Source organism: Varroa destructor, unplaced genomic scaffold (genome assembly GCF_002443255.2).
Source record: "Varroa destructor unplaced genomic scaffold, Vdes_3.0 BEIS01000007.1, whole genome shotgun sequence".
Lineage (NCBI taxonomy): Eukaryota > Metazoa > Arthropoda > Arachnida > Mesostigmata > Varroidae > Varroa > Varroa destructor.
In genome coordinates, this window is record NW_019211460.1 from 35,864,474 (window position 1) to 35,890,817 (window position 26,344).

The following is a 26,344-nucleotide window of genomic DNA, read 5'->3' on the forward strand; positions in this document are numbered from 1 at the left end:
CGACAGCTAAGTAAATTTTACGCGTTACGATATTCTAAAGTTAGACGTACGTGAATATTTGTTTAATATAGACAATGAAACAGAAAAATATTATCTTTATATGGCTAGTCCAAAAGCATCTGGCCATTGGTCCACATGTGGGATTTGTCTAAAGGAAAAATAGGATGACTAAAGCTTCGGGACAGTACGACTGCCGTGACAATATCAGCATTTCACTAGGGAGGGTCAAGATTACTTTTATAAATTGGAGTATAAGAAGAGCCCGTTATTACTGCTGTTTCCCTTTTACACACCTCCGGTTTTTTTAGTTCCGCAAATCATTGGGAAGTGCTTTCTCTATGCGTCATAGATTCATTGCGCAGAGAGCGCATTTCTGTGTCTGGTTCCAGTTCTGAAGATGAACGTTCTAAATGAGAAAAAGTACATTTTTAACACGTGCTATCTTTTGCCGAGATCATAAACTTTCAGAATAGTCGGAAATATTTGTGCCATACGTAGCGAAGTCCTTATAACTGAAGCAGCTACCTGAAGGGAATCTCAGACCTAGAGGGTGTATCCCAGCTTAGTAGGCTACCCAGATTTCGAATGAAAAAAAATTCATCAATTCGCCCAGACAGTACGCTGCGAACATCACACTAATCTCAGGCATCTTAAACTTCACTAGAAATTAGGATCCTGGAGGTGCTGGGGATTTGGCTAATGCCAGTTTTCACTGACGCTTAGCTTTTCAACACAAACCGAGAGAAGCGCAAGCACAATGAAAAGTTCCTGCACGAAGTTGTTATGGACGACGATAAGTGGTGTCTCTACGTAGATAGTGAGATTAAAATGGCTCCCCCCTGGAGATACGCCTGAGCTTCGAACGAAGTCGAATTTCCATCCCCAGAAGACCATGCTTGGCTTCTCATGGGTCCAATACACTGGGAAATGTCCGGAGAATAGAGCCGTCAATAAAGATCTAGATATGGCCTACTTGCATGGAATGAACGAGGTTATCCAACAGAAAAGACCTAATAGACTAGAAAAGTCACATTTCTTTACGATAAAGCCGTGGCGCAGACGGCAAAGGCTGTGAAACAAATCAAGTGGGAGGTTTCTGTTCGTATTTAAAATATTTACCAGACTTCACTTATGTGGATTATCACCTTTTCCGATCAGCGGAAAATAATACTGGTACATTTGATAGCGGAAACGGCCGGAAAACCTGAACGCATGAGTTTTTCAATACAAGATCGGAAAATTTCTGACGCGGAAAAATAAAGAAATTGAGTGAAAGATGGAAAGATAGGTTCGTGAAATACAAAATAAAAAACCTTACGTTTTTTGTTAAGTTAAAAACGAAAATATCTTTGTTTTAACTTAATAGCTTTTACAGTGCAAGACGGATGGCTTGCGACCGCAAAAGGTGAGCGCCCTCTTGTTGACTGAGTACTTAACAAGAAACAACACTAACAAATTGCCGATAGTCAAGAAATGTCATCAGATCCAACAGTCACGATCAACTGATCCGAATCAAATCCGTAACAAGTAGTTCTAAGGGTATTTTTGCACACCTGCCAAGTCCAATGCGCACATATGCATATATATATATATATATGTAATTAATTGGAACTCATCTAAAATCGTTTAAATGATATACATTTTAGATTATTCAACAACAATAACGACAGAAGAGTTCGTTACTGAGGTGTGTCAGTGACCTGAAGGACAAATTGAACAGCGAGGAGCAGCAGGAAGCAGTTTTTAGAGGGCCATGGTTAATGGTGATGTTGCATATGGCGTCCACCCATCTACGTGCAATTTCTTCTGTGACCCTGCCGTTGGAGATTTATTTTGATATTTACGGTACGTTAAACGGTATATAAACGCAGGAGATAATCTTCAATAAAACAGTATCTATTGAAGCCGAGATTTGCAGGAGTATATATATCAAATTGCGTTCTGATGAGTTAGTATCACTTTTGATCAACCACAGCTTTTTACAATAACGTGAATGCAGTTTCAACTTATAATTTTATAAGTTTTCAACTTATACTATGTAATACGAATAATTTTGAAGTGTCAGGAAACATGGGACTGACAGCACAGTCAATATTATAATAAGATTTAATATAGTTGAATTTCAAGAACGGCAGCTACGAACAAGTTCATATAAAACATTTTCGTAAAGCTCAACGGATAGAAAGGTGTAATAATTAAGCGCACTGCAATGACTCCACAATGCGTAGGTTAAAAATTAAATTGTAGTTACGCTAGCGGCTGTCTTTGTTGGGGGAATTGGGAGGAGGGGAATGGGGAGGATACCCTGTGGCACAGACCGCATAAACCATTCGTTTGAAGATTTCCTTATGCAGTATATAAGCCTCTCACTTTCCTAATGATCGTACAAAAATTTTAGTTTTTAATTAAAAATCAAATAGAATATTATAGATTTTTTCTATACATTTTCAATTGGAACTTCCTTTTTTGGCACTGTGAAATTTGCCTTCGAAGATAGTCTTATGTGGCAAAAAGTATAACGGATTCGGCATACGTTCTTAAAGCAGTAACTTTGTGAACTATTGACTAAGCGTGCGGAATAATGCTACTCCATATGTGACTTCTACACAAATGAATGGTTTGCTCAGATTAAATAATGACTGCACCATTCATACAAAGCCCGCCTCCCTAGAAAGCTATGGGAGTTGCAATATCGACTTTAAAAATAAAACAAGGCGCCGTTAAATTTAGAAAGTCTATGTGAGTTTCCTATATCGCCTCAAACGAATAGCTAGCGTTCTTCGAACGGTGACGCCACAAACGGCAACGGTTGTTACTAATGGCCTGGCAGCATTTGTCCGATTCTTTGCCGCCCAATGATAGAAGCTCGCAATGGAAGTGGGGCAACCATGAACGTGGAACAGAGAGGGACAGCGGAGCCAAAAGGTGGGTGAATCGCTTTCTTGTTGTTGTGCGACGGCTTTGGTCCATCCATTTCTGCTTGCACTGGCCTGTGCCGGTCACCGTCCTGCTGCAGCAACGGCTCGTGGCTGGGGCTCAGCTGGCATCCCAGCTATAGTGAGGTACACACAAACGCTTGCGACTCACAGCTGAGACCCTTCTTCTTGCTCCTATAGCAGTATCGATTCGCTCCAAATATAGGAAACAAAGAACGGATGTATGCATTCGCCTTAGAATCGACAGGAGTCAACGGAACAGTATCTTCGTAGTGCCATCAATATATTTACATCCGAATAGAGCTCTGGTCGAACACGCGAGGGTCAGATAAATTCGTAGCTCAAAATCAACATTATCGAAACAGCATTCTACATTTTATACATACTCCTGTATCAATGCACTTGCGCTTAGCTTATGTATATATAATCCATGAAGGGTCGTTTAAAGTATTCTGAAAGTGGCCTATTTTTCACAGCCGCCATTGTGTCTGTTCAAATATAAAAACCGCAACCAAAGTTGAAATCCTAATTTTGTCCCGTATGCTGATTTTCCTCTTTGACATAAGTGGTGATAAGGCGACGTGCCGTATATTTAGACAAAGGGAAACCGAGCCCTTTTACCATCTAAGCGGGCAACATTTTTCAAACGTAACATCCGGACTCCGGATCGAGTGCTATTCTCTTAGTTAGAAGAGACGGCTAGAAATAAATATTATGCAGATTAGAATGGAACCGTAGTTGTACGTTATGGCTGCCCGTATCTAATTGGATTCCAAAAATTTTTTGCACTTACTTTGCAAGAAAGAAAATTCTGCAAAAACGTGCTTTGCATTTGTATATGTTTAACAAATTTACACAAGTCTAATAGAAATAGGCAAACAACTCCCAATTATCGTAGTATTGACAGACTAGTTTGCCCATAGAAATTATAGGGAAAAATGAGCGCACCATACGCCGTCAATGTTTGTATGAGGTTGGTTGGCTTCATCTTGTTCGCTTTGTTCTCTATTCAAAGTACAGCACTGCTAATGAATACAACAACGTGTGTCTGGCCAGCACACCTAAGCTTGCAGCAGAAAAACATTTTCAATTTAGTGTTTCTGCCCCATGAAAGAGGCATTTTACTCCTTTTCCTATCTACCTTATTACCACGCTTCGTCGTTGCAAAAGGGGCAGCGCTAGACTGTAAGGATAGTCTGTCTCACAATGTTGCGTGGGCTTTCCCACATAACGTGCAGTTTCTTCCGTCTCCGGTCAACGGTCTCTTTATTTCAATTAGCGATAGCGCGGGAACTGAAGCAGTGGGCGCCGGGAGGACGCCTATAGAGACGAAACTAACAATGTACGAAGCCCTCAGAGCCACCGCATCCGTTCGTTCGGTCGTTCCCTGCCACCTAGGCTACTGCTATTGCTGCTAATACCAGCTGGTGGCTGTAGCAGCTGAGTAACTAAGCGCTCGGCCGCGGTAACCTTAGCGGTTTCGGTGGTCATACGATGACCCTGTCAGATAAAGTGAGACCTCTTTTCCCCATGTGCTCGTATCCTGGATCCAGCCGCTGGTTATTTGAAGCACTGCAACACTCAGCACCGAGACTCCGGCCGCAAAAAAAAATCGGAGACTAGTGAGGTAGAGCAGGAGAAGCAGAAGGTACTTACTAGGGGCCTTTTTTCTGTTACCACCGCTACGTCTACTCCGCTACCGCATTCAACCCTTTGATTCTCTCTGTGTGATATTCATTGCCTCGGTGCTACTTTCATACGGGCGGGCGGCCGGTCGTTCAGTGAGTGAGCCAGCAACTCTGTGACTTACCCACTCGTTACTGTAATGTTTTTTTTAATTATACAACAACAAAATTAGACGTTTTTAGCTTTTCAGCTGTGAGAGGTGAAGGCGATAGATATCTGTCAACTTTCATCGGGTATTCCAAGCAGTGATCAAAAGCGTGCGAAAATGCAGAAAACTCTGACAGGTTTAATGCAGGACCATAAGTTTCGACGTAAGTATAGGGTGTCACACGATTCTTAACAGAATAACCTGCACTGAAATATAAGGAAGGCGGGTTTTTTGTGCTGAGTGTCTCTATTTTATGTGTGCAGCTCAGTATTCATTATAAGACCAACAGAGCTTTGTCGGATTGAAAGAAGTTGAATATTAAAGTCTTATATGACAGATTAAAACATGTCGCTATCTACAGACTCCGTTTTTTTGTCACAATTAGCCTAATTTCTAGATCACTGCATATTTGTTCGCCTAGACTTTATTACTAACAATACTCCAATGGAAGCAATCAATAAGTGTTCAGTAACAGAACTTTGTACTTATGAAAGGCTTCAATTTTTTTAAATCAGGCGACTGGCGAAAAAAGGCCAGAGCAAAGAGGACTGTCGCGAGCTTTGTGGCTCGGCGTTTCATCTTCGTAGGACATCACTTCTCTCTGTGCGGGTCACAGCTTGCTCTAATCACAATAAGGATGAGTGGTTTGACGGCCTGCTAATAGTCATAGATTGTTGTCGTCAAGCCTTATGCGACTGCCTCGACGCAGTAAACCGCATCATTTTACAAATAAATTGAGGTTTTCGTACGTTCAAGCGCCACCAAGATGGCGGCTTTTGACGACGGCCATAGAAACTACGTCCTCAGTGTGAATTCATAAAGAGCGTTTTGTATATGTTAGCTTTTCTATTGATTTTGAGAAACGGGTATAGCCGAGGCAATCGCGAATTTTTAGTATTGTCAGTCACTTCAACTAGCGAGTATCTGTAAGGGCATCGTAAACATACGATCGTAAACAACGATACGTACCCATAGGGAATAACATCTTGAATTTGAAAGCTATTATTTATCTCGTTTTGCTTAATAGGCTTTTTTAGCATCATGCTTTGCAAACAAGCAAAATATTTCTCTATATTAGATCTTCGATGATTTTAAGTAAGCCGGTTAGTCAGCAAGGAAGACACCGCTAAGTATTTTATTCTATTGATTTAGTCGAACCTCACTCACTACTCCGTTTGCTCTACATTGATAGGCGCTAACTTTCAAAAAGGGGCAAAAGGAAAACAAATGAAACAAACGTTAACGGACCGACGCACTAGGCCGTTATGTCTGGTACATCCGTGCTGGGTACGATAGGGCGCGGAGCTCTACGCAGTTTGCTTGAAGTTCGGTAACTTGTTCGGGCATAACTACAGAAGAGGCCAGCTCTTAGACAGGCAGCCGGTTCCAAGGAAATAAGGGCGAGTTCAGTGACACTTGACTATTGCGCTTTACTGCACGATCGGTGCAGTGTGCTTAGTTGTAATTGGCCTCGGTAGTCTGGTCCAGCTTCGTAGATGATAGATTTGGGGTAAAATGTTTTTGAACGTGAACATTAGAATGTATAGGGAAAAAGGACGCAACCGACGTAAATCTAATGAGCAAATTCGGGGTGCAGAGTTCCAGTTAGAACGTCCAGCTCGAATTCCGTGTCAAGCGTCACATTCAGCTCACTTAAGCACCCGTAATCCGCACGATGAGGTGTTATAAACCGAACTATATACGTCTTCTGCAGCGTAACGGCGCTCAGCACTTAATAGATCCTCGGTTATTTATTTGTTAAACGGATTCAGTTGGAAAAAACATTTGCTCGGACCAAAAGCGTCTAACCAAACAAATCCTTGCCTTCTTACAGTTGGAATAATGCCACTGATATGGAACAAATATGTAATAAAAATCATTAACTTATTTTATTAGCGAGCATCGAAAGAAGCAAACGTTAACTAACTTATATGTACGTTCGCATTGCGCTTCTTTATCGGGGGGGGGGGGGGGGGGGGGTTTCTTTATCGAAACGGACTGTGTAAACATGGAGGCCATATTGTCTTGAACAAACATTTTTCTGTTAACAAAAAAAAAAAGTAAAATTACTTCCCATTTGACTACTAGCTATTTGTCTGTATCGAAAAGGATCGTTTCTAAAATATGTAAGATAAATGCTAATCCAGTGGTAACGTAGAGCCTACATAAAATATTACCATACAAACATTATACTACAAAAGCTATTTAGCCGCACTGTCTTTTATTCGCTAGCTCGTTGTTCCTGTGGCCATAATGTCACCGATGTCATCGCGTTTAACGCAAGTTAAAGAGTGATTGTTCCTCAGATTTGCCTGTCCTGCCTCGTCTCAAACGTTTAAATCTAAGATCCCTCGTGAATATTTAACAGTGAACCCAAAAGCAGCCAGCGCTAATATAAGACAATTGTCAGAAGGACCGCTCAAGAAAAAAGTTAACAAATAAGCCTTCTTATCCATACCTTTTTAGCCAGAAGGACACAAGCGAAGTCTCTACTTAACAGCAAAACGCCCTGGGTCCGCGCGATTCACCTTGCCCTATGTTGTTGTTGTTGTTGTTGATTTAACTAATTTGGTTAACTGAAAATACATCTATTCTAATGTAAACTATAAAATAATCTAAGTTTTTTTTCTAACTGTATCAATTCAACCTAATTTGTCTACCAGGGGCTCAGCCAATTCTAGGCTGATCTTGTTTGTGATGGTACATTTCGACAATGAAATAGTGAGACTTCTTTTAATGTTACCTGATTGATTTTGTTTCTAGGACGCACGTCGGTAACTTTTGAGGGAGATAGTTAAATCGGTATTTTTCTTTCGAAGTTAAACTGTTAGTTTTTTCATACAAATCAAATGCATATTTGCGGCTTTAATATTTTTATTAATTGATCATTACTGATTGAATAGGATTGACTTGAAGAATGGCTCTAAACGTGCTCTCGATTCACTGCCGCATAGAAAAACCGATATGACCAATTGAGTTTTTGCGATATTGGCTCAGAAATAACAATTTTTTACTCCGTCGGTTGAAACCTATCGATTTGATTACCGAACACCTCGTATGGGGGCAATTAAGAAGATGCCAAGAACGGCGGTCTCCCTACATAGTATTTCGTGTACAAAATTTTCGCTAGTGTCATGCAAGCGAAACAGCTCATAGATTTATTTAGTCTACGGTTTTTTTTTTATGCCGAAAGAAAAATTTTAGGGAAGTGTTTTGTGTTTTGACTCAGCTCAGACGAATGAAATGCGTTTTCAATATATCTCTTAAAAAATCTTTTTTTTTTTCCTTTCCACAAGCTTTCCTTGTGAGATCAGAGAATCGTTAGGTGAACAATTGGAAACTCTTTCAAGACACATTTTCATCCTTCTGCCATATTATTATTATTAGGTAAATAACTGCATTCGACAGTAAGCATAGTTCATGGCCAAATACACCCGTTTCAGGTGTAGAAATGTGTTTGATCGCAGACCTACATTTTCACAGTTACTGCGGTGCAGTTGATTTGAGATATTGTCTCAACAATTCGTCCATCCTGTTGCAGCTTTTTCGTCACAAAAATTGCATTTATCTAATTTACTCAGTTTATTAAGGACATTTATTCCGATTCTGATTTGACAATCCTGCTGCCACACTGCAGTTATCTCATAAATCTGTTCTAATAATCGATCTTTTCGATCTCGTTATATCTCCCATTGATTTAGTCGATTTCTTCTTGGGCAGTGACCCTATCGGTTCGGTGCAGTTACTACCCAATTCCAGTACTGAATCAATACGTTGACTCTGCTTTTCCATTAACTTTCTATTTAAAGAAACAACTTAGCTCGTTTCAAAATTTCTACGAATCTTCAAGTGTGCACGCGGCGTCAGCCTGAAGCGTTATTCAGTTCAGGCTCCGTAACTTAATACGGTAATTCTCGCCCTGCGATCAAAACGGTGTTCGAAAAGCAAATAGCTTTCTAATATAAGCTTCTTTCACACGCTCAAGAGTTATCGTCTAAAACTGTTAACTTGCCTAAAAAATGTTTAATTTTAGGCAGAAGGGAAGTCTTATTCTCTAAAAGGAAGTTATCAGTGTAATCGGCTATATTCTCAATTCAAGCCCAGAATCACTTTGTTTCGATATCGTTTCTCGGGTGTATATATACAGGCTTTTTTTTATGAGCGTTGACATGACGGTATGTTGGTCCTGATTAGTCGCCTAATAAATGTCATAGAGAACAGACTGAAGGGTACCAGCAGAAAGTCATCCTGCGCTCCTTGTATTTTCATTTGTTACTATACAGACTAGCAACCGTACAATAAAGTTTTTTCGTTTTATACATCAGCGGATTCTGTCATCGGTACTTGTTGACGTAACAGTTGAGTAAACGCAATTGTCGTATTCGTTTTTCAGGATGATGTCTTGAATAGCGTAGGTCTAACGTAGGTAGAAGAACTTTCCGCAGTTACGGGGAAGCTTCCTTGTGTTATCTATTGGTGCAAAGATATTTAGAGGTTGTTTTGCGCTTATATTAAATAGAAGAAACGATTTCGAAGAAAATATAGGTCTATTTTACTAAATGATTCATAATTTTGCAAGGGTTTTCTCTTCTGACCGGATACAGATCGGTGTAAATCGAATCTAAGACCGAAGTTCTACCAGTTGTGTTAGCTTCCATAGCGTAAAAGTTTTTTCAGGTTAACGGACATAGCTTGATACCATTGCTATTGGCTCAGACTACATAAATTAATACATGTGCTCAACCGCTGCTGATCCTTACGTGTACGTGCAGAATAATTCAGTCGGCACCAAGTATAAAACCTAGATCCCTATTTTAAACCAAACCAGTAGGTTTCGAGCATGTTTTGTAATTACTGGCACTGATCGCTACTGCCAGCGTTCATTGCGACCGGCACATGATGGAAAAGCTGATGAAAAACATACAGGTATACGCATATTTCAAAGGACTTCTGCTCGTGCATACTTATGGTAAAAGGGGCTTGCTTTGTCGAATATAAAATGAGATCTGTTTTTGAGTGGGCCCATCGTTTTCTCTAGTTCCGTTGTTTGTGGTGGACCATATATACTTTGACGCGCAGTTTCGCTTCGTCCCATGGTTTTCTGTTTTGCGCGGATATACCTACCATATGGGTAACCTTTCCACAGAGAACTATCAGACAGGAATACCGGTTGAAATATGTGTCACTTGTGGAAGGGTCTATTCATTCACTGCATACTGAGTGTCGAATAAGCTCGCATACGCAGTGCAAGTTTGCCTCTTTTACTCACAGGCCCTTGTGCAACGACGAGTGCCTCAACATCAATTACAATCGTCGTGCTGTCACCATCTGCTCACTAGAATGATTTTGTCTTTGAAAATCTATATAGAGCGTGCTAGTGGTAATAATAAAGTTCTAAATTTGTTAAGCAAATTTATAACCAGCAAACGCGTACAACCTGTCGTCAGAGGGCTCCGTTAGTTTGCAGTACAACACCAATCCACATTCACGGTTCGCTCGAGTACGCTGTTAGTAATCCTAAAATCTCTGCTATATCATTTGCAATCCAAGTTGCGGCTGTCCTTCGTCGATAGGCTTGCTCTGAAATGTAGGCACGTCCTTCGTAAAAGCCTTAATAGCTAAAAGTCGACATTGGTGAATAATTCTGCGTATGACAGAAACTGATTAAAACCAACTAAAAATACTAGTAGCATTTTGGTCCTTCAAAAAATGTGATACTTTTATCACGATATACCATATACCTATCTGTGAGCATAAATACCTAAAACAGCAACGTAAAAATGTTTACCCAGTTAACGCATTTGTTCTGTGAATTCAGCACACATTGTAACGGGTCACTTGGCCTCTACGCCACCCGGCGGATTTCTGGTTGATCAATTTTTCCATATGATGTTTGTGACACTGTCTAGCGTGGTAAGTGTCGGATGCTGTTGTGGTCTGTCGGGCATCATCAGCACATCAGCAGTGATATGCCGATGACTATTATTTCTTCTAAGATTACATGAGAGGCCGCCGTATCAGCGGGCTATCGAACAGCGCGCACCAACGTTCTTTAGAGCACCATGTACAGGCAAGTATGGGTACGAGCAGAAATGCGACAGAGCATTTGCACATTTCCCTGCTCTTCTTGGCCACCCCCGCATCCTCTCTTCTACTTTCCATTGGAGGCTGCCTACATTTACAAACGGAACGATGGCATAATAACGTTGACACAATAGAAACGGACAACAGTGGCTAAGATTTGGCCACTGTCCTCTTAGTGCATAGTCGATCTTTCACCTATGCCTTACCCCCTTACCTTCTTGCCCTCTTATTAATACCACAATGAAGGAAGTTAGCAAGCGTTTAATATGGATGGTCGGCATTACTTCTTTAAAGGTTTAAGGAAGGACACGGGTCAAACCACTTCACTTAATAAAATAGAAGTAGAGAAGGTTCCATCAAAATATCCGTAAGCACTGCATTAGACTGGATATGGATCTCGTGGAATCATTTCATACTCGTTTAAATGTTCATAAGTGAATTAGCTTACTACTAACATTTTAACTTGCTAGAAAGGAAAGTCTTAGTGTATATATCTATCGGTTTAAAGATAGGCACGGGTTTTACGACCAGCTTTCATTTTCAAAGCTATGTCCAAGCCAATTAGAATAGAAACGTACGTCTAAATGACAAGCGAAAAAGCTGCTACACCCCAAATTCGTTCGACTGGAAGTCGCCAACTGTATATTTTCTAAAGCAAGAGAGTCCTGCATCATCTCTCAATATTCTATGGAGGGGCACATAATGGAAAAATCCACTTAGCAAAACAATCAATACCATATATCTGAATTATTTCATCCATATTAATACCATATGGATGAAAATGATCTTTAGAAATCTGTTCCTTTACTAAACCTAAAACCACGCAGCTAAATGGTCTGGTAATTATTACCGTTCTACAAGTTGTTTCCACTATCTGTTGTACGTATCGGTGGTTTAAGGGCAAACCTGCAAGTATTTCGCCACGGCCTTGTCGAAATTACATAGACGTCATATGGCCTCCTCTACCAATAGAGTCTGTGTCTTTTTATGTGAGATAAATAGACAGTGAACAGCTAAACAGCAGCAGACGAGTAAGATATGTATACTACGAGAACAATCACAGTTAGCGTATATACAGTTTTTACTGTAGTGCTACTTGAATACGTTAAATGACGATAGTTAGACTTTGGCCTCACATCCCCTGGTAACAGAAAATACCTTAATCTTTTGCCACCTGTACAGATATACGCAATATTTCGAACTCTTCCGAGTTAGTCATGACTTATTAACTGTGGATGCCCATTCAATCGACTGAAATCATCGATGGGTAACGTGCATCTTTTATCTAAAATACTATGGCCGTACATTCTCACCAACAGACTATAAAATACACTTCAAGACATTTCCTAAATAAGCTTGGTGAAAGAACTACGAGCTACAATCACGCCGAATCTTGACCGTATTAGCTCAGTGTAGACCACCATTAGTATCGTTTTCAAATTATTTGTATTAAAAAATCTGCCATTAATTGGCGACCTTCTATTAGGAACGACAATGATGCCCTTCAATAGGGGCAGAATCGATTCACTAGTAGAGTTATGCGCCATAGATCGAACTATTCAATCTTATCAGCTAGGGTTCTAAAGCAGACCTCGACATGTTTACGAGGTCACAACGGTTTGGCTTTATTAACGTCTGAAGGAATGTACTACGCGGCGGGGAGCCGACGAAAGGGTTAGAAACGATCCGAACTGGTGAGTAAAAACTAACTTCAAGTAATATCCTTTTATTATAGTCACTAATGAGTCAAGTAATCTTATTTGTACGATAATTGGAACACGGTATTACTATAAATACTTACCATTATTTATATACCACTGCAGAAAGATTGTAAACGTATTAATAACCTGCCTTTCTCCAGTTAACACAGACCAATTCGACTTTACCTGGCTGACTATAAAGTGTAGCTCTTCATTCAAACTTTGACAATGTGACTATGAAATGTGCGAGATTGCATAGCATATATGTATATATATATACCACATTAGCCATTGGGGTCTATAGAGCTACCCCATATTACAATTGATGTAGTATTTTTTTTAGTCATTTATGGCATCGTCAAGAGTTTTGAAGAATTTCTCACGATGACTCTTGCTTAAATTTTAGCCTTGTCCGCGTTTCCGATTGGACCTGTCACATTTGTCCTTACGTATTAACATCTATTATGAATATCGCGTTTACGCGTTGATGATGAAACGTTTTCCTTTCTAGTTTACTTAGCAATGTTTCCCGAACTTTTTTTTGACGTTTCTTATTAATAAATATTTTAGCTCATGTTAACTGCTTTAGACGCGTAAAGGCAATTTACGTTATCGCTGAACGTACCTTACTTCTAAAAATGCTGCCATTTTTTCTCTGTTACGTTGTTCTATCTGTTAATGTTCCTGCACGTCTCGGTCTGCACAGTGTAACACAACGTACGCTTAACTGGTCACATCCACAGCCATATGGGGGGAAACTTCTTTCTCTCATGCATGATTCTCTCATACCTGCAAGGACATATATGTAAATGAGAATAGACAGCTTCGAAAAAATTCGCCACCTAATGTTGGCGATCTAAGTTACATAGCTTAGTTTTAGATATAGCTGGTCCTGTTCGATTTGTATCGCCAGTGCCTGCACATATCTAGGCTACGCAGAAATACATATAAATCTGTCATGCAAATACTACAGATGTTTGCCTTTCTGCGGTTACCAAGGTCACACATATCTGTGGCCAAAGGCATAAATGCCGGCGAGTTTTACATCCATAAAAATTTCTTAAGACCGATGTCTGTAGCTTCGTTGTCTGTCTTTTCGTCACTTGGCCCATACAGAGTCCAGCTACGGCTGGCGGCCTGAAACAGTACCGGAAGGCGTTCACATCGACGCTAAATTTATGTCACCCCACCCACGCTGCCCGAGAACGATGACGCCAACAAACATGCCGTCGAGCACCATGGCCGACTGGGAGGTGCGATCGTGACCGTTGGAGATGGTGGTGGCACAACAGCTCGATGATGATGCCGTTGTAATTATGCCAGAATTCTATTATGCAGTATGTACGTAGCTTCTACCACCGGCTACTGTAGCTATGTGAGCTTTATTATAGCCTTCTGTTCGAAGTAATAGTACTAGTTGTAGAAGCAATAGCTCGTTGTCAGGAAATAAGCGAGCAACCCTGAGTCGCCTACCCTCGACCTAGAGTGATATCGATCTATTCAGGATCGGTTCCAAGCGACTTACGATTGTGAAAACGCTACGGTCATGATGAAGCTTTGCTGCAGCGATTACTGTTGCCGCCAAATAAAGTTCCAGTAAAAGTCACTTGGTAGTAAGGTTGTACGCGTACTCCGCGTATGCTATGGGAGGATTGAACAAAAAGCGTAGACGGACTTAGAGTGTCCAGGCGACAGGCGGGCACGTGCTCGCTTAACATAAAATCACGGAGTGTACTCTCTTCCTTGTTTTAAGTTCGTCGGTATCAAAGCAGGGCCAAAGTAAATAGACGCATGACCGATGCTACCTACTATATACTTAGGTGAACAACTATAGATTATCTATTTATGGTCTTAGGGGTACGAACCAATGCCATCGGGACGCTATGTTTGGTATGATGCATATACATATATACGTATATGCATCACATAAAGTCGTATAGCATCAGATAATTCTAGCTAAGTTTATCGACACAACATTTGTAAGTGCCAAATGCAGCGAAAAGCAATAGCGAGTCGGCTATAAAATACGCGAGGCGATTTCAGGTCTCGATTTTTAGTCTTTTGAGGAAAAAGGCTTTGACGCAGTCTAATTGTTCGAGAGTATTCACTGTAGGATTTGTCCAAATTACGCGTGCCCCGCACACTACAATTAGAGCGTTCTTAAAATCGAACAAGATGAGACAATGAAACGGTCCGAATGCCCATGCGGCCAAATCTACCTTCCTTAATCTTCCGTCAACCTGTGCGGTAAGACTTTTGCCTTCAACGGAAAAAAGCAACCCTAGCTATGGAGACTGGCTCACATAAGCAAGAGGCAACCTGGCAAGCTACAAGGCGTCAGTGGCCGTTTTCTTGCCTCCCTTTTTAGACCTCATCACTGCCGTCCGGCTCAGGTCAGTCCCAAATTTGTGGCTGATGCATGGCCCTGGACCATCGCGTGTTGCACTTGAAACCTGTTCGACCCGCATATGACTAAACTGTGTGAACACAAGATGACTTCAGCTGATTTCCTTGACACTCTTATTTGATCCGAGAGGCCCTTCAGCAAAACGAAGGACAACAATAGGTTTAAGTTGTCCTCCCTGAGCCAGGTTAGTTATCTGCGTGAAAAATGGAAGTTCGGCCACTCCATCGTCTATAGTCATTGTGTCTTCCTTCAAAATCGCAGCAAAAAAGTTCTGCACATTCATAGAAACATTGAGCTAGTCTAGCGTGCACATTACCTGGTCACTGAACGCCGGGTCGAAGGCGGTCTTACCGCGTGCAACCGATTGTGCAGTGTAACTAAAGCTCTCTTGATGTCAGCCATCAAAATCCTGCGCGTCGTTCCTGTGAAGTGTTCTGTCCGCAGCCCATGTTGCTCGGTTGGGACGGCGTGTACGCTTTCTAAGTAGCTGTTTAGTCTTTTAATCAGCAAGCTGAAAAGCAGAGTATAACAAACGCTTCTCTTCAGTTACTCTTTCCATGATCACGGTGCGGTTGGGTAGCCCTCTTCTTTACGGATCATTAATAAGGTCATGTCTTTTCACTAAGCTGAAAGTGTGCCAGTATGTAAACAATTATTGAATAGTGTTGTCCAACATGGTGCCAGAATAACGGCCTATTTCAGAAGCTCACTGCAGGCCTTGTCTGGACCAGCTTTTTTTTTACGCAGGCCCCCAAAGCCTTGCATTTGTTTCCGCAATGTCAAGTCTTGGAAGGGTATTTTATTGTATTGAGACCTTTTCTTTCCACGCGTCCGCAAAAAAGGTACCACACGTGGTATCGTATCCTTTGACGCGAACACCTCTGAGAAATGATTCATGAGGACCGAGGTGCTAATCGAAAAAGCTGCCGTGGTGTTTTAGCCACTTGTAAAGTTCACGTTCCGCATCGGCGATCAGACGAGTCTCTAGCTGTTCAAAGCACTGTTGCCTTTGTGACGCATACATTTCTTAACAGATCGTCTTAAAAACGGAGGCCAAAGGATAGAACTTGGACTGTAGCATGGTTATAAGCCTGAGGGTCATTTGAACCCTTTGGGTAAGCCTGTAACTACAGTTGAATCATATATGCTTCCGACGGAACGGAGGGACTCTACTGTAGATTGGGGACTTTCGATCAGATGCTGCGCAAAGGTGTCGGCATTCACCACGTTACGTACAGGGAGACCTTCGTGGGTTAGTTCCAAAAGCCTACATTCATTTAGGCACTTTGACAAAACTTGGCGTTTGACAACCCAAACAAATGCAACTTGAACAGTAAGGGCGCCCTCTGACAGAAAATTACTTTTACTCTGACACTTTACGCTATCCTCGGTTAAGGTCATCGCAAATATAACCGAACCTCCGGTATCGAGGTGAAACTAACTACCCAAAAAGCAAAGTCCGCGAGCGTTTCTACAAAGGCCATAGTGCGGATCGAGTTCAGCTGGTCGAAATGGGCGTAGAGATCGCTGGCAGTAGTTAGGAAAGATGGAGTGCAAGAACAGCTCTTCTTGCCTACCGATGAGTTCCTCGGTTTGTACGTAAGATGATTCCGAATCAACCGGGCGAACATAGACTGTTACGAGACGTAGCTGTTGGCCACGTAATGACGTTATTCTTAACTAAGCACAAACTTGAAGTCGCTAATCTTATGGTTGTAAAAACCCAAGATGTCTCCACTGGCCTCGGCCTTTCACTGCAGGGCAACGTATGGAGTAGAAATGCAGCAAGTGAAAAGAGCTAGTTGCCTGGTCTTCGTAGGCAGGAGCATGTATTTACTGACCAGGGCTTCCGGAACAGGGACGCAGAGAGAGTTGCAGCCTTTTTACAGTTTCATTGCGTAATTCGTAGTGTCTTCTTAAAGTCCGGCCTTGCTGTAGGTTCCGTATTCGTCCACGGAACCGGCTCCGGTGATTCAAGCTGTCGCATATTGGAACCGGTCATTCACTCGCGTTGGCTGCCAGAACCTGTTTCACGAGGTCTTTGACCGTTGCGGAGGATATAATCCGTTGGTCATGATCCAACCGTTGGGTTTACAGCCGCCTTCGCCATTAACTGCTCTTTAACGGTAGTTTCACTAGACGATGATTCGTCTTTTAGAAGTTGACTCAGCTGCTGCAACGTAGGGTTTGAGAGTCCGATTGAACTAGTTGTGTGTGCCGTTCAAGCCTCTCTTGCCCAAAATAGATGATTATACACGGGTTTGCAAATACTTTAAAGATTTCTACTAGATAACGTTTTGTCATTCGTAACTATTGTAAGCTTGCTTTATTTCCAGGTTTACTATTGTTCTCATTACTTCATAGAGTGGTTTCTTATTCAGAAGATTATGTTCTCAAGCGTAACGTATTGCAAATGCTACTCGTCGACTGGAATAGATTTGTTATGTGAGTAGTACTGTCGAAGTTAGGACTGGTTATGACATTAGCGTCAAAATGGTTTTGCGATTCTCAATAGAAGCATCTAAGGCGTAGAGATCAGCACATAGTTGGTGACACATCGATCGCATACGGCAGAGCTGATTCGTTGGACGTCCGAAATATCAAGAGAAATGTACTCCCTCAGGTCGTCGTACGCAAGTAAGTCTTGCCACTCTGAAATTAAGAACAAAGACAAGAAGTGTCATAAATATAGGACAATGATTCCGAGTTACGGCTAGTGGACAGATGGGTCGCTAAATCATCGGTCCTAAAGTGTCTATTTGTCAAGTACGCGTCGATTCAACCAACTCCGCGCTTCTAGAACACTAACCTATAGTTAGTTATCCGAACTTACTTACGAAAACAGGCTCAAGGCAGTTACTAGCCTAACCATGTTCATCATATATAAACTGTTATCATGGCCTTTCGCCGCCCTACTTGCAAAGACCACTTCAGTTACACTCTTGTGAGTCCCCAAGAAGCCATTCTATTCCTTACATAGGTTTGGTCTCGAAGTGCTCTAAAACTTGTTATAGTTAATATAAAGAAGTCAATGTCATGTTCGGTCACTTTCTTATATCTTATATATTAAATTATATTCAAGTTAAAGTTCCTTATGCCGACGACCGCTATGCAAATGGTCGTCACTAGGTATGCTGTGTGCTCGTCTAATCATGATTGCTGTTTTAGGTGTTCGCAGCCTAAAGACCTCATCGGGTAGGAGATTAGAACAAAAGACGTTCGGTAAGACGTAAGTGTACAGTTAGAAGAAGCAGTAGATTACTAGTAAGAAAAAGTGTATATTTATTTTGGAGGAGATGCTATTTCAACCATAAGCTTACTTCTTTTCTATGAACCTATTTGATCCTAGTTTAGGCTTAACTAGTTGTTCTAATGAACGTCTACTTTAGCTCTTCTTCTCTCAGCACACAAAATTTACATATAATTCAAAAACCTTTTGCAAAGTCGTCCCAAGGACAACTGTATAATGACGTCTTAGTCATGCTATCCAAAAGTGGGTTCACTCCCTAGGCCTATAGCTGGCAAAGAATGCCTGTAAAAATACAGATACTCCAATAAAACTAATCAGAATAAAAATGCTACTATTACGTTGGGACGTAATTATTACAAATGCAATGCCACTAGCAGAGATAGCCGAATTGGCGTGCAGCTGGACACACATGTTTCCTGTGTGGTGCATTTATCGAAACATCCCTATAAGAGCTAGATCAGATAGAGAGAGGCGAAGATAGGAAACAATCCTATTAGACATAAACCAATGGACTTCCGAAAAAGGCGGAGCTGACTTAGGTCTAGGTGATAGAAACCTTTTTCTCTTCCGGACATTCGCGGCAAGGTCGACTACATTAAGTCGAAGGTTGACTGCCGAAATAATGTACGTTACAGAAATAGCGAAACTTTACTTGGTAGTAGGTCTTGTTATCTATGCTGCTTTAGGTGATACTGTAGTAGATTTACTTAAAGAACTAATATTCAAAGAGTATATCAATGCTAGAAAAGAGCTCGGTAAGCTCGGAGCTAGAAAGGAAAAAAATCCATGGACCCTCTGGATCAGGAATAAATCTAAAAATTGCATGCTTGACAATGTCTTCTTTACGAGTAGTCCTAGTTGTATCATCGACACGATTCATGTGATTGATACTTGAAATATTAATTGGACAGCAGAGAAAAACTATCTTTGACTAATTAGGAAAAAAACTTATTTTTTAAACCATATTCAATGGTAAGAGAGATATGCTCGGTCAGAAGAAGCTTCGTCTGGGTAACTCTCAGGATATAAAGGGATCTCATAAAATAATAAAGGAAACACAGTAAAATGAAGAACGCGAAGTACGCCGCAAATCAGCCTATCACATTGAATTGACTGTATAATGGTGGGTACAGAAAGGCAAATGGTTGTGTTGGCAAACGCTTTTATTGTACTGCAACACTAAGCCACTTAAGCAACGAAGATTCTTTTATAGCCAGTTGATGGCCTAAGCCATGTTCCGTCCATCTATTCAGACCGATGCGGTATACGCTGGAAGACTGGTGATTCAAAATATCGGCTAAAGTATATGTGTGAATAGATCGCTGTCCTGTTCTTTCGCCGAGGGAAGCAACGCTGTAGAATGACCATTGAGTTTTAGTTAGAAGGTTAGCTTCGTCCAAAAAACTAGCAGTACGTAAACTAAATGAAAAAAACAGAAATTACTCACTGATATTTCTAATAAGAAAGCCATTAAACTTTTATGGTCGGTATATAATACTACTCGAATATAATAGTAAACACAAAGAGTTAATTTTTTTTTGAAGATTTTGCAGGATGAGCCTCAATGCGGTTACAAACAATACAGAAGCTAAGAAGAACTGATGGGCTGTTATTATTCCTAGCTTAAGTTGAATGCGGATTGTATCAGGATACTTTGCTTACAGTTCTATACTTATTATTTGTACCTTGAAATAAAAATAGTGCTGTAATGTAAGGCGAATTTAAAAATAAGCGCAGCGATTTATACAAGCGTATAATTTCTTTAGACTTGATCCTCAAATAATGTGTTATTACTTTTAGAGCCTCTTTGTTGTTTCATCTAAAAATATCGACATAATCCTACATAAAACTTTATAATCAAGTAAAACGACCTTTTGTTTTTATTAAAACACTTGTATTAAAAAAAAGGTTTTTAACTAACAAGCGTGCTGATGCCGTTTTAGAATCTAACGACGACGTACCCAGCAGCGAACGAATACATAGTTTACGTCTTGTTTTCGACGTCCCGCTGTGGACGCCGCACCACAACAAAGACAACTGTCACTAACGATTTACGTAAAGACAACCTGTTCTATTGTATTATTAATAAATACGTAAATTCCTCTCTTTTACGGTTCCTCACCTAAGCTCTACCAAAGCCTTCAATTTTTGCTGGGTTATGTGGAAGCGTTTCTATATGGCTTCAACCGCTAATAAGTCACTGTTTGTAGCTACTACTAATACTATTGATCGAAGAATAGATTAGAACGTAGAATTTATCATATGCTAAACGGTATTACATACTAAAACACAATTTCATTGCTTCGGTTAAGTAATCAGTATTAAAGTCGTTTGACTACTTACACGTTTCTTATTTAGGAAATCACTGTCTGTTTAACTTTACCCATCAGTCCGTAAATCGGAAAATCGGTGCGATCTGGAAAAGTAACAGCTAGTTTTTCCTATGCATACAAGGACTTTGCCATGGACGTGGACCCATCCTAGCAGGCCGTCAGGTGGGTGAATGTCAAAGTTCTTGAAATATTCTGCACTGCCTGTGCTCCTTAGATCTATAAGAGCTGCTTCAATTGAAGATACATCGAGTGAGTTGAAAGCAGCTTATTTGAACAAGTTGTTTTGGCAAGTATGGTTAAAAAACACCTGTTTTTATTGAACAGAAAACGCCGCGTTTTTGATAATAAGTTTTCATATTATGTATTTGCCGTCATTGTTCAAGATCTTCTTTATCTGTCAACTAATTTATCTCTTCTCGCCAGAAATTCTCAGGTTTGATGTTAAAGAAATCGCCTAGTCAGCTTCTGAGACCCGTTTGTTTATTAAATGTCCAGGTCTTAACATTGTCGAGGAAGGTGAAAATCGGTCGCTGCAGAATCCACAGAATATCAAATGGTAACGAAATCCAGGAGGGCAGTTTTGACGATATTTGTTGTGAGTAGCGTCGCGCTGTCAAGGAGCAGGCTGACTTGACCTCGTTTGTCAAGTCATTTCTTCTGAAAGGCGTGATTAACCGCTGGGCCACTGGACCAAACAAACGTACCGATCAATCGTCTGGTTCATAGGGAGTAACTTCCAATGAAGCAGGTCTTCAGAGTCCCGTCAAATGCAAAGCATAACCTTTTTTTGGATGAAGATCTGGCTGAACCCTGAGCCCTTAACCGCTTTCCTCGATCTACCCCTCTATTATTAATATCAGTTCCATTTTGAAATGTGTGTGATGACTTGTAGTACCTAGGGAAATCATATTACGCACAAGTTAGTATTTTTCCCCTGCCAATTGTGTATTATTAACGTTGACTTGTTATATAAGATATAATAGTCCTTTGGCCCAGTACTGATCCTAAAATAGAAGGACATAAATATGCAATAAAGTGTAGTGTTTACCCTTTGCATGCCTCGTATGACATTTGTAGTGTTTACCCAGTGCCCGCATCGAGTCACGTAGTAGAGATTGCGGGTTGCGAAGGCAAGCGGCTTTCCTTACAACGAAATACTAGCCTTCTCTTATATATATGTATATATATATATATAATAGTAGATGCAAAATTCGCACGTGGTTACCGGCGTGCCTATAGAAATGCCATGAGACATCCGTTTCGTATTGGGATTGAAAATTCTATTTTCGTTATTCAAAATACAGTTGTCCTGCGAAGGTAACATAGATCACAGTGCAAAAAAACAGGTACAAGTAGAAGTAGTCGTATTGCAGCCGCGATTATAATGATGATTGACAGTAACGTTAATTAGCTGAACTGGCCTAGCATGGCTAGTACGCATTATCACATTGTCTAGGTTCGTTTCTAGGCATGCTATATATATATAGGCCCTCTTTAAACTGGGTCAAAATTCGTAGTGTTATCACTGCTGGTATTATGATTATTATTATTCGTATCTCAGAGGTGAAAGGTAGATGAAATTTGTTCAATATCTACGGTCCATTAGTATATGGGCAAACGCACGGAGAAATAGTGAAAAGAGGCCAACGACTATAAACTGTTTGATGTTGCCTCCAGCTTGCTGTAAAATGGATCTAAAATACGACGGCAGGGAAGTGGGAGCTTTTGAGCTGCAGGAACGCAGGGCGAATGCAGGCTAGCGAGCGGTTGGTTAGGTCCTCCTCGTAGTAAAAGTGACAGTAGCCAGATAAGTCGTTCAATATATTTGTGACCCGAAGATCGCTGGCCTTCTAGTTTCCTTTCGGGCCTCTCCCGCCTAAAGTAACCTTGTGGTTGGATGGCGTAACGAGTGTTAGAGCATCGTCGTTGGTGGGCTAAGTCGGTCATTGGCTCTAAATCCTAAAACTACTTTTTCTTCTTTCTTTTCGAAATATTCGAGAGGAGGCATTAATGGTAGCAGCAGGCTCTTGCCCAACCCAGCTTCCATTGCAATAAAGCCACATTAAAACTAAGCCTCAGTTACGACATACGCCTACAGAGACTGTTCTTGTACATATAAGAGAGAAACCGACGCCATAATGTCGCCTATACCAAACCGCTGAAGCTAGAGTTCAGCTATCACCGATGAGCAGACATCAGCTGTCGCTGATTGATGCCACTGCTATTACCGCAAGTGTAAAAGTGTATCGACAGTCATAGATAGGCACTAGGTTTCGAAATGATAGATAAAGACTTTCCGATGTCTTCTTTATATAGTCGCGTACATCTCGTATACAACTACGGCGCATAAAATAGCACTAGCATTTATCATGCTTTTCAAAATCTTCACGATTTGGGACTGAAGCTGAGCCAGACAACGCGATAAAATTCTAACGCATAGATTGTAAAAGCAGAACAGATGAAAAATTTGTTTTACTTGAGTATCTCTCCGACTTATTTATCTGTGTATTCAGGTGAACTCAGCCATGTATATATATATATATATATATATATATATAGAATGGCTCAAAAATCCGTTCAAAGATGGAGATAGCATTTCATACCTGTTAAAGTGGCAAGAGACGCAACGACTTAACTGCGCAACACTTTTGTATCAGAAACACCTTAATAGCATTTCTATGATATTTCTATATATATCTCTATATACTAAACCACAGACATATTAACGGGTATAATATCACAGTAATGTCGTAGGATCTGTAAAGTGCTGAACTGCAATTCGGTTCCACAATTCTGTTTTATGTCAATTAAACCAGATGAATGACCATAGTGGTAACTATTGTATAAAGCACCTTAAAGATTAGTACTCGGCGAAGAAAACAAAAGGCGGCTTTCGTGCGTGTCTTCATACTCATCTCAGTCTACCCCGCGGAGTTAATTTGGACTACCTGCGGGACCCAGTCTTGGCCAGATACATTTTCAGAAATCGTCTGCGTTACCGTAGTTTTGTAGTACGGTCCTGCATAGTTCAACATCAATTTCATTAGTCGCCTTACAACTATGTATGGTGTTTTAGGCCGTGAATCATTTTCGGTGGTGTTTGATACGCACTGTCCTTAAAAACGTGCCACAAAATGCTCGTCGATAGACCGATTTGTGTTGAGATTGTCGGAACGACAACTGCATTGTGTTGTACCGTGAGCTGTTCGCCCGGTTCATGGTCTTCAAAGCCTCATTTAATCTGCGAGTGATTGAGTTCTTCTTTTCGTATTCGCTAAGCAATCGGTGCTGCTTTCGTCGACGCGAATTGTAGTCTGCATTTTGAGCGATATGCAAGAAGTGTAGTACGTTCTCGCTATCGCAAACCGCAAACACTGCTGTGATTATCTTATGTAAATACAGGAGACAGAAAACGAAACGGAATACTCACATCTAACTCACCCTGTAACTGTTGCCATTTTTAAATATTTCTCGCTATATAACGTAGTACTATATGAATTATACGGATGGTATTAAAAAGTCTTTGCTACATATTTATTGCGTAGTACAGTTAGCTTTCATGCTACCTTGACAGATATTAAATGAAGATTAATTTTGCAGGCGCTTCTTTCAAACTGTTGGAAGACACTTAAATGTGACATATGGAAGGCGCTCATTATGAAACGTGGCAACACGAACTCGAGCTTTGCAAACTTTTTTCACAAGCCTAGTTCCTTTTACTCGAAGTATGCACCGTTATTGTCTTTGACCTTCTGCCATCTGGAAGGTAATTTATTTAATGCTTTGTCGTAGAAGCTTAGGTGTATAAGGGTCCATTCATTAAACCTTAAAAGGTAATTTCTACATTATGTTGGGTAGAAAGAATGATGGTCTGCGGAAACGGAGCAGTATATGGTAAATACGTCGGATGACAGAAAACCTGCGAGTATAGGTTCTGAATTTTTGCCAACGTGATTCATAACAGTGTGACATCGAACGTTGTCGCGCAACGGGAGTGGTTTACCTCTGTTCACTAATCTTGAATGAATTTTTTTTTATCTATCATTTCCTTTAGTTGTTGGTAATGTAGCTCAGCCGCCATCGGTTGTAGTGTATCGGGATCATCAAACATGCGGCATAAATTTCCGCAGCTGTACGTTCGCCTTAGAATGACGTCTGCTCGTTCAACTGCATCTTGCCGCTAATGTGATTACCTGTATAATCGCAGAGGATTCATTTTTCATCACATAATGCGACGGAACAATGGGTCATTACCGTAATGCAAAGAAAATCAAGCGTCTCTACGCCTATTTTTTTGTTCATTGCTTAATTTATGTCGTACACGCTTAGCTAGCCGGTTTATCTTACTAATTTGACCGAAGTGATCAAGTGTGGTATTTACAAGTACAACTAAGACTTCGAGATAGGTAACCCTTGGTTATTGATCTTCGCAAAGGGTTACTTTCCAATGGTAAATTTCCTTTCTCGAATCCTCGTAACCACCGACTCATGCCGTTTCTAGTAGTAAAAATCTTTGTCAGACATAAGGTTCACAGGGTGAGTTGTCCGTGTAATCCGTATCTTAGATTTCTTATAGCTTACTAGAACTCGCCTGTTTAAAGCCCAAATGACAATATCCAGACAGTCTTAGATGAATTTCGAATAAAAAGTATAGCAGCGCTATCAAAAAAGAAGAGTACCACTTTAAAGTACGAAATCAATCTTCGTAGTGTCTAATATTTGACAAATTGGCATATATATATATATATATATACGCTACTGCGGAAGCGGAGTTCAATTGTCTCTTTACCCTTCAGCGTACGCTGTCTGTCTTACCAAATGACTCCCGTAAAGTGGTCGTCGATCGCTTATCGTCTCTGAAATGCTGGATTTTCATCTTGAGGGGATCTGCGCGTGGGGTTGATACCTTTTTCAAAAGAAGAATAGCCTTTCCCGTAGAGCGTTATGTTGATCTGAAGAAATTGGCCACTTTTTGTGATTGGATATGCTCTGAATAGCTACAATGGAATAACGGAATTCATGATACAGAATGTCAAGGGAATTACCATGGGATTCCTATCTAGATACAGATCCGCGATCCGAGTAGGGCTTGCATTGGCTAGGTGAAATACAGGTCTAAATAGTTCGGTACATGTCAGAATTATAGCTGACCTTAGGGTAGTCGTAACACCGGATTTGATTAGCTAAATCGATTGTCCTATTTTTGCAAAGTGCGCTGTGTTTTATTCGATCACTGAAAATAGTTTTCAGAAGTGCATGTCTTCAAAAACAAGTATTATTCTGTCTAATATACTAAGCAGGCAAGAAATAATGCGGGAATGTGTGTGGTAAAGAAATTTCGATAGTGGGTAACTGGACAACGCCATGTGAACGATGAGTTTTACAACAATGTCATCTTCAGCAATGAGGTTTATTGTCTTGTTAGTGACTTCATAAAGAGACGAAATCATATTTAAAGTGGCGAAAATCCACATAAGTTTCATTTCGAACTTGTTTATGCGGTTTTCGGGCTAGAGGCGTCATTAGACCATCTTTCCTTTAAGGACACTACGGAAAATGCACAAACACCCAATGGTAATGGCCTCTCCGAAGCATCATAACCCAGTTTTCTGTGCCTCAGATGGATGATATGGGCCTAGAAAACATATAGTTCCGACAAAATGTACTCTACTTGTAACACATTGAAGCAATGGCATGAGATATCCTCTGGTCGTGTTATCTTTAGGCAATCAGAATTGGTCGTCTGGATCGTGCAGCTTAACGTCTTTGAATACCCTTTATTTTCAGTTTTTATAGTCAA

General features: G+C 40.6%; 1 long non-coding RNA gene across 4 annotated transcripts; it reads left to right on the plus strand.

Annotated features, from left to right (window-relative positions):
* The first annotated feature begins 11,908 nt into the window (after positions 1 to 11,908).
* LOC147754648 (uncharacterized) lies at positions 11,909 to 21,645 on the plus strand. 4 transcript variants are annotated; one of them, XR_015317609.1, is made up of 5 exons: positions 11,909 to 12,548; positions 17,477 to 17,598; positions 18,130 to 18,190; positions 20,570 to 20,706; positions 21,040 to 21,645. It is a non-coding gene; the product is annotated as an uncharacterized LOC147754648 (long non-coding RNA). The 4 variants fall into 4 exon arrangements; XR_015317607.1 differs by lacking the exon at positions 11,909 to 12,548 and adding an exon at positions 16,637 to 17,087 and having other exon boundaries at positions 21,040 to 21,643; XR_015317608.1 differs by lacking the exon at positions 11,909 to 12,548 and adding an exon at positions 17,116 to 17,220.
* The last annotated feature ends 4,699 nt before the right edge of the window (positions 21,646 to 26,344 follow it).